This window comes from Drosophila santomea, chromosome X, assembly GCF_016746245.2.
Source record: "Drosophila santomea strain STO CAGO 1482 chromosome X, Prin_Dsan_1.1, whole genome shotgun sequence".
Classification (NCBI taxonomy): Eukaryota; Metazoa; Arthropoda; class Insecta; order Diptera; family Drosophilidae; genus Drosophila; species Drosophila santomea.
In genome coordinates this window covers 2,394,703-2,407,633 of record NC_053021.2, presented here as the reverse complement: position 1 = coordinate 2,407,633, position 12,931 = coordinate 2,394,703, and positions in this window count along the sequence as shown.

Sequence of the window (12,931 nt, the reverse complement as noted above, 5' to 3'; positions counted from 1 at the left end):
TGCTGCCAGCCCGCGAGTGTTTATGGCGCCTCACAGGCTCACCTCGTCCCGTTCGTCCTGTCCGTCCTGTCCGTCCTGATGGAGCTGCTCACCTTTCCAAAGGAGGTGCTAAGCCAGGTGGGATGCACAGTGGAACTGAACGTCTGTCCATCTCAGTGCATCTTAACACAGTCGTATAAATATGTTGCTAGTGAAGTACATTCAATCAGTAAGTTAGGCCAAGCTCATTTTGAATATTTGTTTGGGTTTTTGCTTCGTTTTCATAGATATATATATTCACATATGCAAAATTAAGATCTAACCTTAAGTTTTATGTAAGTTTTTTTGCTTCTTACATATAAAACTCCATTTTTCCTATCCTCTTCCTCAAGTTTTTAAGCACATTTCGCGCGCATCTTTTGCCCGGTTTCCCTTTCTCCTCATACAATTTCTTACCACCTCGGATTGAATAAGCGACTTGTGCCGGGCACTTTGTCAGCTGGGCGTATTAATTCGGAGTCACTGTGCCGCGGGTCCACTCTACTCGAATCTCCTCCATCACTTTGACTCCCTTTTGGCTCCATCCTGTGACGCTTTTTATTACGCATCCCGGGCGGATGAGACATTGTTGCGCCGCTGATGGATTCCGCTACTTAGGCCGGATTCCGGGATCTGGGATCTGGGATCTGGGTTCTGGGATCCGGATTCCGTGGCTGAAAGATTGTGCAAGTGCAAATGCATTTTGCGGCCATGAAATTACCAGCGACTTGGCCGCAGACAACAGGAGATGAAAGCCAGTTGATGGCGGAGTCAAAGGCGAGCGCTTCGGGCCACAAACACCCCACTGTATTTGACATTGTAATTTGATTTTGTGGTCTGCAGGTACAAATGCGTCGGCCTTCGCCGATGTGGTCAGCTAAAGGCGCTGGATTTTGCGGCTCTGAATTGTGCCCGTAAATGGCAAAAGCAAGGCGGTTTCCCCCATACCCATTGCCATACCCATTGCCATTGCCATTCCATTCCCGTCTCATTTCCATTCTTGGTCGCGAGTTTTGCCACTCGGTCTGCTCCTGTCACTTGCACTTTTCAGATTGTGTGTCCTGTCCTGTCCTGTGCTGTCCTCTCCTGTGCTCTGCTCTGCTCTGCTGTCCGTTCCCATACTTTAGTCCTGCAGCTCTGCAGTCCTGTCCGTGTTATTTATGCCCCTCGGTGTATATACCCCGCACGCTACACATGTATGTGTGTGGGTGTGGCTCTGGGTGTGTGTGTGTGTGTGCGAAAACGCCTCCGCTGGGATGATAATGTGTGCGCATAAATATACATGGGGAATTTATTAAGTTTTATGTGCCAGCGCACAGAAGTAGGCAACAAGAAGCGCAGCTCACGGCATTCGGCAAGGACTCGCATTCGGATTCAGTTTTGACACCTCACCTCCGTGCCCCCCTCCTCCCTCCCAGTCCGCCCATCTTTGCCCCACCTTGATGCCTCCTAGCCAACTCTGCTTCTTCTTTGAACCTGCTTTAAAACAAGTTTATCAACTTTTTGGCAGGCCAAAATGAGGCAGAAAGGAGAAATTCAAGGCACTCGGAAAAATAGCCAATCGCTTGATAAGAAAACTACACTCTCATAAACTGTTTCGTGCATTTTGATGCCTACATAGACATGAACCAAACATCTGTCGTTTAAAAAATAAAAGTGTCAATAGAACGATTCTCCAACTACTGCAACGTTGTAACCCACATTTTTGTACAGTGCCAGCATTGTCAGGACATCGCATTAGGCACGTGTTTTTTGGATTCGGATGTGGATGTGGATGTGGATTCAGCACAGATCCCATCACATTTCGCCCCATTCACATATCCAACGCATTTGTCGCAAATTTTTGCTTTTAACGAGCAAATTGTCTGGGCCAAAAGTTTAGCTCGTTTTCGGTGTGGAAACTATGCGGTTAAATGATGGAATCAGCGTCTTGCGACTTCAATCGCACTCCTCGCCGGAGCAGCTCTGGCGGGGATCACGGAGTCGTCTGTGCGGAGTACAGCTCGTAAACATTTGCCAATCTGCAGACAACGCCCCCCGGGGGCTATGCCCCTGCACTGCCTCCTCATCACTTGCTACACCAACTACTTATCTTATTACCCAGGACCCTCTTCTGCTCCTGCTCCTGCTCCTTTTCTTTTTCTTCGTCTTCATCTTCTTGTTTTTTTTTATTTTGAGTCCTCATCAAGTAGTCGCCATGGGAGGCAATTCCATTCCGCTGCCGTTCCGTACCGTTCTGTTTCAGTCCCCACGGAGCAGAGCTGCAGACTGCAGCGTTGACAAGTCGTCATTCCACTCCGAATTTCCCCGGAAAACCCAACCACCCCACAGCCAGTACAACTTAATTTGCACTACTCACGGGTGCATAGTCGTAGTCGTAGTCGTTGTCGTCATGGCTGCCAGCATCAGGCGCTTTTTATTATTTCTCGCTCTGCCAAATTGTATCCAAGTTATTGTCGTAAAACATACGAAGCTGCCACAGTGCGTATGCGCTATATTTTGCCATAGCACCACCACCACCATCACATCTCCTTCCTTCTTTTCAGTTCACCATTCTCACTTCCTTCCGCGCCCAGGAGCATTGCACTGTGCTCTATTCCGGCTATACCCTGCCGCAGGGTATTACGCTTTCCCATTTCGGAAACTCAGGAAATCTTAAATCACTCAAAAAGGCAGTGGCTGCAATTGGGGAAATTCCTTTTCGCACCATTGCTCTTTGCGAACGCCTTTGAATGCCATTCTTTTGCATGAAAGCATGTCATAAGTGACTGCAACTTGAATAATTATTAGAAAAGTTCATCTGCATATGTATTACAAGCAAATTTTCAGCAAAAGATTGCATTTCTCTTGGAAATTTCCCAAAAAGGTGATTTCTTTTCTTCAGCAGATTATCCATATATGCTTTTTATTTGCAGCATTTTTATAAATTTTACGCTGCGGTTGTCGCCGCCGTTTTTGACGACGAGCCACCCACCACCCACACATATGCCAGTGGGCGGGCGGTTTCCATGGGTTTTCCACATTTTTTCTGGTCTTTTTCGCGACTCTCCGCCGTTTTTTGCGTGTTTTATTTCGCTCAGCGTATGTGTCACACAGTTTTTAGTGTGTAAAGTGCAAACAATCAACGCAAGCGACTTTCAGCTGCTGCCCACCAATGCCCCCCCCCCCTCTCCCCGCCCCCTTGGGCGTGTCTCGTCGCGCTTTTAGCTAAGCTCGGTCGCACTCCGCGAGGCTTCACTGTACTCACACAGCACACTCTTTGGCATAACTGCATCTGGTCGCTTGTCAAACGCTGGCAGCACTGTTTCAGCTTGTTTCTGTCACTATTACATTTCATATTTCCACGCCCTTGTTGTTCTTGCTGCTGTCCAGTTTAGAACCGAAATTCCACACTTTGCCATCGTGAATTCAACGCAACTGGGGGTTTTTATCTGCAGCTCACCCCCGCCCCCTGAAGTGCCCCTTTGACCCCTTCGGAAAAGCCCCCTTTCATTTGGCTGTCGCTTTTTTTTTTGGGTGCCGAGTTTAGTACAGCTCTTAGGACTCAATTTTCAAGGAGAAACTGCATCCACTGTCAGAAATAATGAAGTTGTTTTATCTTCTGCCCTCTGAAACAGTCACACCGAATTTGGAAATATTTTTAAAGCATTTAAAGCAGCTTCAAATAATATTTCTTCATTCTTAGCATTCGATATTTGTATAAAGTTAGGTGTTTTCTGAAGGGTAAACCAGTTTCGAGGCAGGTATAAAATAAGTGCGACAAAGGAGTTTTCCAATAAACATTTACCCGCGGAAATGTAGCAGTAAATCCAGGACGAGTCCATGGCTCCAGACGGCTGCTCCGGCACCTAATCGCAAGGACACGAAACAGGACTTTATTGAACCGGACTGGACCAGATCCAAGTCGGCATCAGCACCTGCCAACGGTGGCTATCAATGGCCGATTTCAATTCGACTGGGAGATGACCGCATCCCAAGTCTCCAAGGACATTTCATGTGCTGGCTGCCGGCTGCTGGCTGCTCATTTCATTGTCGACTGCCTCACTTTAAATGACAGATTTATACGGTATGCACAGGCAACAAACAAGGACAATGACAACTCCGATTCTGATGCCGATTGGATGGGATGGGATGGGATGCGGATGCGAATGCGAAAGCGAATGGGAGTGCGATTTCATCTCGGGCTCCTGGTTTCGAAACAATCCAGCAGAGTAGCACAGTGCGGCAGTTGCAACTTCAGTCCTTCAGACCGAATGAGTGACATGAGTGCCAGAAAGGAGCAGGACATTGGTATGCACTGCGCTCGTCCTTCCCCACTCATAAAAGGGGGTGGTAATCCCCCCTCGAAATCCCAAAACATATACTTAGAAGTGCGCTGGAATACGGAGATCCGAGATCCTAGTAGATACGAGCAACCATAAACAGGAAGCACAACGGGAAAAACCAACAAACGAGCTACGGAATGCCACGCAGGACACTGCTGAAGGAGTCAGACTGGCAACATAAACTGAATAAAAAATAATTAAGCTACTGTTGACGCACTTCTCCTTCTCCTTCTCCATCTCCATCTCCATTTTTATTATTTTTGTTTTTTGTTTTTGGGCACGCCAGGCACGTGACAGGGTTCCCAGTTTCGAGATGAGTAGATGGCTTACAAAGTAGCGAGTAGAAGGTGCAGAGGTGACCATTAAATTGCAAAACAACTGCTCAGCGCCACCAATTAAACTCGAAGTTCCCCGAAGTGAGTTGGCAATGTAGAGTGGGTTATACACCATCGCCGGGTTTTCATTTGAAAGAGCTACGAGTATATGGATATACCATTTTCGGTACGAAACACAAAGGTTACAGGTTAGATTCGCTAGTTAATTTTGCTCATTCAATTCATTTGAGATCCTTTTTTGGTGGCATTTAATATGTTTCAGCGCTTCGGATTGACTGTCTTCGGTGTACACGGGTTGCTGTATTCCCCGACTTCTTCGCTGCAGTCCCTCAATTATGCATTCATCGGATTCTTTTCATGCCATTGCCACCACTCCTCCTCCTCCTCCTCCGGTCCGCCACTCATCCATTCCTGACCCACTTCCTGATGCCCAGTTAGCGACCAAATGAACCAACATGGCAGACGCTGATGACCGTCTGCCATTGCCATTCTGAAATTCTGCCATTCTGCCGTTTTGCCATTTTGCCATTTTACCATTTTACCATTTTACCATTTTGCATTTGCGTTTTAGTTGTTTCTCTGTCCGACGCCATTTTGTGACCCCTAATGAATATGAAGAGAAGAGTTGGCTGCATAATTTAGGGGGACCACCCGGCAAGGACATCCAAAAACTGCATTGAATGACATGCGTTTTGGCATCAGAGTTTTTACGAGTCGACTGCTGGTCAGCTGGTCATAAAAAAAACACGCACAGCTTAACCAAGACAAATGACAAGGAAATGTGTCAGAAGAAAGGGGGAAGGGGGGTCAAAGGGCGGCGGCTTTAGGAAGTGGGCCAAATGCGAGCGGTCCCTGGAAGTGTCCTACGAAAAAAAAAGGCAACTGATTAAAGTTGCTGATTGAATGGCACGAGGCTAGAACACACGCATGCACTGCGCAAAACGGGTTATTACAATGTAATTAACTATGAGTGAAAATACTAAATCTATGCATCTATGAATTTATGATATTTGAAAGTATTATAACTTCATTGAATCTGAAGAGTTCCCACACTTGATTGTGTTCTTTTTCCACTTTCTTCCGGTGTTCCAATAATCTAATAAAGCTAATTTATTTCGCTGAGTGCACAGTTGCCATAAATAAGTAAATGCAAAAGTCAGAAAGTTGACAGGACTTGGGTAACGAATCGAGGCGCACGTCAGTGGCTGCGAATGAACGGGGAGGGGGGGTCATGGGGCAGGGCGGTTGAGGGGGGTTTTTGTGGAGCACAGCACGCATTTGTCAGGCAAGCGGCAAAAGATGTTTGACGCTTTGACAGCTGTGGCAGCGACAGTGACAGCGGCAGAGGTAGACGCCGAAATCAAACGGGAGATATACACACGTGGATTCGGCGCTTTCGTCACTAGTCGATGGCTTTTGGGCCTCTGCCTCTCACCTCGCCCTTATGTTGCTTTTTTATTTGGCATGGAACGTCATCTTCAATGGGACATTTCCACTTTGTCAGCCATCACCGTACTTGTCGTCGACGCCGTCATCATCGTCAATGGTCGCAAGGGACAGACTGTTCGCCATTATGACGACTTCTTTGCCTAGCCGCTTTTTCCGCTTTTTCCGCTTTTTCCGCTTTTCCCGCACTTTCCCGCTTCTCAAGCTTTTCTTACCTCAAACCCCGCACTAACGCAGATGGAACCAGCAGCATCCGCTGCCCGAAAAAGCGGACCCCATGACGGGGTTTTCAAATATATTTCACTGCACGTTCTCCTGCCACTTAGGAACGCTTTTCGGTTATTTTTAATATGAGTACGTGACTTTTCCACAGCCACTTTGTCGGCGGAAAAGAGGTGGGTAGTGGAAAATGCGCAGGGTATGTGGCTCTTTGGGCCATAGCCTAATTGAATGCCCGATTCGAATGCTGGCTATCTGTGGGATTTATGTGCGACGTCACTCAATTGCGAATCTAACAACTATGCTACCTCTGCATTATTTGAGCTGGTTTTCTTTGTAGCCATCATATATTGTCAATTCATATCTTATGGGTCCAAAAATTAGCTGTCCCAAAGTGGAATGCCATACCTTCGTAGCAAAAAGTAATTATCAAATAATCGAAAAAAGAATGTTTGTAAACATTCGGATATTTTCAATTTCAAACCAATATTTTCAAACCAAAAATGGGCGCATAGCTAAAATAAAAACTGTTTCGTGCTGCTAATAAACACAGCTAACTATGTGTATGCCTACTTTTTTAATTTTCAAAAAAATAATTTTAACAAATTTTCGCATTTTTGTAAGGGGTACCATCATCAAAATTTGCGAAAAATGGGCAAAAATTAGCATTTGAATGTATGTACATGGATCGATAGGGAATTTTCTAACGAATTCAAAGAGGTATGGCATTCCACTTTTGGACAACTATTTTTGTTGTTTTCGTAAAAAAACTGATTATTATTAAAAGGGCGCATAGCTAAAATAAAGACTCTTTTTAACAAATTTTCGAATTTTCTGTATTTTTTCGATAGCAAACGGAATTCTTCTTTCAACCAGGAATGCTGGGTTTCCGGCTTCGGGGAAACTGACCAGGTAGCAGCGGCTTAAAAATGGAGGCCTTTCGGAGCGGAGGGAATCCGAATTTTGGCAGCCGCACCGCCACCAACAACCTGACACACACACACAGGCACAAACACCGATGCAGACGTAAAGTACAAATGTGCCAAATGATAACATTTGGGGTCACCCCCGTTCACATATCCCACAGCGATTCCAACTAGCCTCCAAAGTCTTATCTGCATCCTCGCGCTAATACGTATGTGCGTACACTGGTAGAACGACGAGAACATTTGGGGAAATGGTTTTATTATGAAGAATTTAGGAAGCTGTTGGTAAATATGAATTAAGTTTTATTAAGAGTGCTAACAGCCTTTAACAGCATTAAAATTTAACTTTGCAGTTTATTGTCAAGCAAATGGTAATTGCACTGGATTTTAATCACATATTTTCGCTCACTGCACTCAGTCTTTTGGCTCCTTCGGCAAATTTGGCCAACTGCTCGGTGTTTTGGTTTCGGTGCGTGCGAGTGTGGATGTGGATGGGGATGGGGGTGTGCGTGTGCCGGATTGCATTCCTTGAATGCTCATTTGCCTCGCTTTTGCTGCGCTTTTACTGCCAGAGCCCCACAGCCACACACACACACCTCCACACGAACACACTTGCATACCCACGCACACACACACACACACACGCACTCACACGTGTGGGAGGAGGGGTGAGATTTTTCTGTTGCTGTTGATGCGATTTTATGTATTTCCATGATGCGCTTATTCGACTACGGCATTATCCTGGCGAAGCCACGCAGCGCTTTCCATGCATACAAATTGCTAAATTATTTAAGCGGCGACAACGGCCCAGTTGCAGGAGGAAAACTGGAGGAAAACCGGAGGAAAACCGGAGGAAAACCGGAGGAAAACCAGGAGAAAAGCCAGCAGGAGAAGCCGGGTCAAATCCAGGCGGATGGAGAACGAGCGGTTGCTATTAGTCCAAGTTGTCCTGTCCGGTAAGTCGTTGGGTTGGTCAGGGGGCTGCGGCAGTTTAAGGACACGCACACGCACACGTGTGTGTCGGCGTTTGTGTGTGTGTGTGTGTGTGTGTGCTTGCGGTCAGGCCAATAATAAATAAGTGGCCGAAAGCATAGCATACTTTTGTGCGCCGTTAAACTTTCTGCGTATATTCAGCGTTCATCATGGCTAACTTCGTTTCCTTTTTGCCCCCCCTTGCTCCCCCACCCCATTCACTGCTGCCATTACATACAATTGCTGTCCGCCGCACACACATGCGCACACTGAGAGAAAATAGGAAGTTGGCTTATCAACAAATTGGGTTCCCTTGTGTCAATCTGTCATCGTGTATATATACATTTAGTTGCAATTTTCAGAAGGCAATTAAAGGTGATTTTATCTTTTAATATGTAACTCATTTTCTGCCAGTGCACTCACACACACAGACACACAGTGTCGCCCAAAGTTGTGGAACTTGAACACGGACTTCTGGCCTGCTGGCGGTTAAGCGGTCACCGGGCCAGTGGTCACTGTACCGGAGACACCATACGCATTCAATTCAATTTGAAATTCATGGCATTAACTTTAACTTCAACTTAAGACCGCCGCTTGCAACTTGATAAAATGTCTGGCAGAAGGAGGTGGAGCAGGGGGGTTCTGCGGGAAATGCTGTGTGGCGAGGGGGAGGGTGGCGTCTGAGGGCAAGGGTGGGCGTGACCACTGCAGTGAAGCCTTTTAACTTAGTTTGTGTGCGCTGATGTTTTCCCTTTATGCTTGCAGTTTCATAATTTGATTGCATACTTTTCGGGGCGCCCATTAACACGATACGTGTGTGCGAGTCGGCACTTGTGTGCGTGCATCGCTGCGATCGTGTGAGTGCAACCGGCACTGGTGTGCGTGTAAGCTTTTAGCTAGCTAATTGCGTCCAATTGGCCAAAACAAAACCACCGCAAAAATTTCACAAAAATTCAACATGTACCGCAATGTATGCATTTAACTCAACCAGAAGGAGACATGGCAAAAAAAAAAAAACAACCAGAAATATTCGCAAAATTTGCGCAAAACCATTGCGAAAAGTGAGCAGCTATAGCAATATCTATACAGTTATATTAATGCTAACTAGTTTGAAGCAGTGGCAGCTGCATAAACAATTCGCTGCGACTCTCGTCCAACTTTCACAGGACCAACTCGGTTCGAACAAATTTCGGTAATTAAACTGCATTCGCATTTTCCAGGAAGGGAAATCAAGGGCGTGCTGTGACGGGGTGTGGTGATGTGGGGAAGGGAAGGGGATACATCCCATTTGTACACAAAAACATGGACTGTTCTTAATTGCGAAATGGATGGCTGATAAACTCATTGGAATTGGATGCCACACCATAATAGTTTCAATCGATGCAAATGAACGTTTATAAGCGGAAAAGATCAATCGACAAATGATTTGTTTTCCATTGTGAACGATTCGTTACTCGTTATAAGTTTATAGTTATGCGGGAAATGAAATGAAATTTGTTTAGAAACATATTCACACAAATAGCACAAATCGCTGGGCATTAAAAAACCCATCGATGGCATAAAGTGTTTAATCAATTGCATAATTTGTGGCAAATGGAGAACATGAATAAATTTCAAAACATGAAAAATGCAAAACAAATCGCAGGGCCAAGTAATTTTCAAAACAAAACATTTAAAACAGCAACACGGACATCAGTTTAATCTCTAATAGTTTGGCATTAAAACTGCAGCTCTTCATTGTGGCCGAGCATAAAGTACTTGCGCATATTAATATGAATTGATTGCGAATCGCAACTGTTGCAAGTTTAATGAGCCCATTCACGCTGCAGTATTCGTGGGCCGCAGAAGTGGCAATCAATCATTTAATTGTATAGCCATTTCGGGCAAATAAAGTGGTTAAAAATATTGCCAAGCCAATTACATACCTCATGTGATGCTTGAGGCTTACGGAAATCCCGAGAAAGTTCCACTTGCAATATGAATATCAATAATGTTTTCGACTATCTGCTGCTGCCAATCTGAGCCAACTTTATTGCCCTCCTTTGGCCGCGTTGGCCACTCGAGGCTTCAAAGGACTTCCAACTTCAAATCACGTCGCTTTATTAGTTCAACTTTCATCGCTCGCCGATTTTTCAGCTCCCCAGGTCCCAGTGGCCGGGATTTCCAAGTGGGCGGGTACTCTCGGTGGGTGGAAAATGGGTCGACTACCTACCACCTATTGACGTTTATTGAATCAAAAGCGTTCGATTCGCCGCCGCCGCCGTCGTCGCCGCCGTCGCTTTGGTTTCAGTTCAGTTCGCTCGGCTTTTCTGATTCAACTTGGTGCTTTGTTGCGGCGCCGTAAAAAATATGGCTTGCACTGCAAAAAAAAAAATGTGTTAAAATGCAAATGAAAAGTGTATAATTTGAACGATTCTATGCATTAACGAAACATGCATAAAAAACACTGATTATATGGGGTACATTCGCAACATGGCTTGAAATCCGTGGTAAGCCTTTGAACTTTTTTCAAGTGCTCGCAAAAAGTGGGCGCAAGGTGGAAAAAAACAAAGGAGATTTCCCCGCGGAGCGTGAGCTCAGCAAACTGCTAAGCCTTTCAGCTCCATCGTTGCCCACATCCACATCCTACACATCCTATACTCCTACACACACACCTACACAAACACACACCACATCTAAGCACACACACACACATCCAAACACCCGGCAAACATTTCAAATCGCCGGGTCATGATTCAAGCACTCAGTCAGCTGTATTTTATTGAATTAAGGCGGAGCACCGTTCGATGGGCGGATCGGATGAGAACGGATCGGGTGGGCATTTCGGATGGGGGTGTACTAAGGGGGGCATCAAAGGGGGGGCGCCACAACAAATGCGACGCCTGGGGCCTAAACTGCGATATGGATGCAGGAGCTCCAGGTCCTTTGGTCCTCTGCTTCTCTGGTCCTCTTCCAGTGGCGCCCGCACATATGTGTGTGTGTGTGTCTGTGCCTGTGTCTGTGTGAGTGTGTGTGTGCGGCTCTGAGCCGCCCAATAACTTCATAAATCAAAGCGTTTGCTCAGTCATTTTTAGAATTTGTTTGCCACTACGCTGCAATGCAAACGAATCCCCGGCCAGAACAACTCGTATGAGAATGCAAAAACCGTACGTATGAGATTTTTGCTCCCCCGCAATGTATTGCCCCCCCACACCCTCCTCGTCCTCATCCTCCACACCCGATTCCCATTGTTTTTTTCCTGTGATTTTTCTAGCGCTTTCATGGCTATTGAAGTGCGGGTATATCGAACTATTATTATATGCTTCATGGCATCTGGGCTACGCGATCCATCGCAGCCAGAATGCAAAATTGCCATTTAAATTGGGCAGGAATAGAAAACAATTCGAGATGTCTGTAAGCACTTTCTAAATAACTCTTAGTCGCTTCTATAGCAATGGGAACTATATAAACGTGAAATAGTGTTGAATATAAACAAAATCTGTTCATATAACCACTTTTAGCTGCCTAATTGTCTAAGTGCGTAGCAATTGAATAAGCTAGAATATCCTTTAAAACAAGAAACTCAAGAAACCAAGATAAGTCATTCAAGCAAGTGCTTGTAATATGGATTATACTTTAATTTGAGTAAATAGTACTTGGTAGCCTTTCAAAACGCAGAGAACAGGGCATTCAGAAACGCTTTCCAGGGCATCGTGAGTTCGAATCCCGCCCATGCATTGGCGGCATTGCACAACGCCTTTGTCCTGTCCCATTGCGATTTCCATTGTTGTTGTAATTGCTCCGGCTGCAAATTTTGCCGGTGTTTTTGCTGGCAGTGTTTTTATTCAGCGCTACCTTTGCCATCCGAATGTTTGCCTGTTTGCTGGATGTTCGTTTGCAGGTTTCTTTGGCAATGCCATTCGCATTCGCATTCCCAATCCCATTCCCGTTCCCAATGCCACTGCCATTGGTGCTCCACCCATTTTCCGCGCCCTCCTTTCAGTGATTTAAATTACAATTGTGGGTGGTTGGCAGCCTGTTCATCGATGTGTCGCGTGTGACATTGTCATTTGTTTAAGCTTTATTAATGGTTTTTTCGCTTTGTGCTGCGCTGTGTGGCGAAGGGCGTATCGCGAGTTGCGAGTTGTGAGTTGCGAGTTGCTAGTTGCTAGTAGCGCATTGCGAATTGCGGCATGCGAGTCATGCGAATTGTGGGCGGCCCTCAACAGTAGGCAACACTTTTTGTCCTCGCCAAGAGCTCTCTAATTAGTGCTTGTTTACGGGCCCTGAGAACTCTTGACAGCCGGCGCCTTCAAGTATCCAAGCAAGTTTCGCAAAATACGATTTGCATATTAAACCAAAGTTTGGGGGGTGCGGGGAAGTACATAGAGCAACCAGGCAAACTCATTGAAATTGAACGGAAATTTTGCGCCCAAGTTGAGCGAAAGTTGAGCAACTTTTCCACGCGTTCTTGTTCTTCTCGTTTTTCATGCTTATGGATTTTTTCTAGCCACTCGCCACTTTCCACTTTCCACTCGCCACTTGCCCTTCGCATTCCGTATTGCTTGTTGTTTAGCCTGACTTTCTATTTACAGATTATATTTATACTTTCCGCAGTTCGCTCCATTTCCATTCCCCAGCCGCCCTTCCATTTTATTTACACGCTCGCTTTGACTTGCCCGTGGAACAATGAATGTCACTTTGGTCTAGA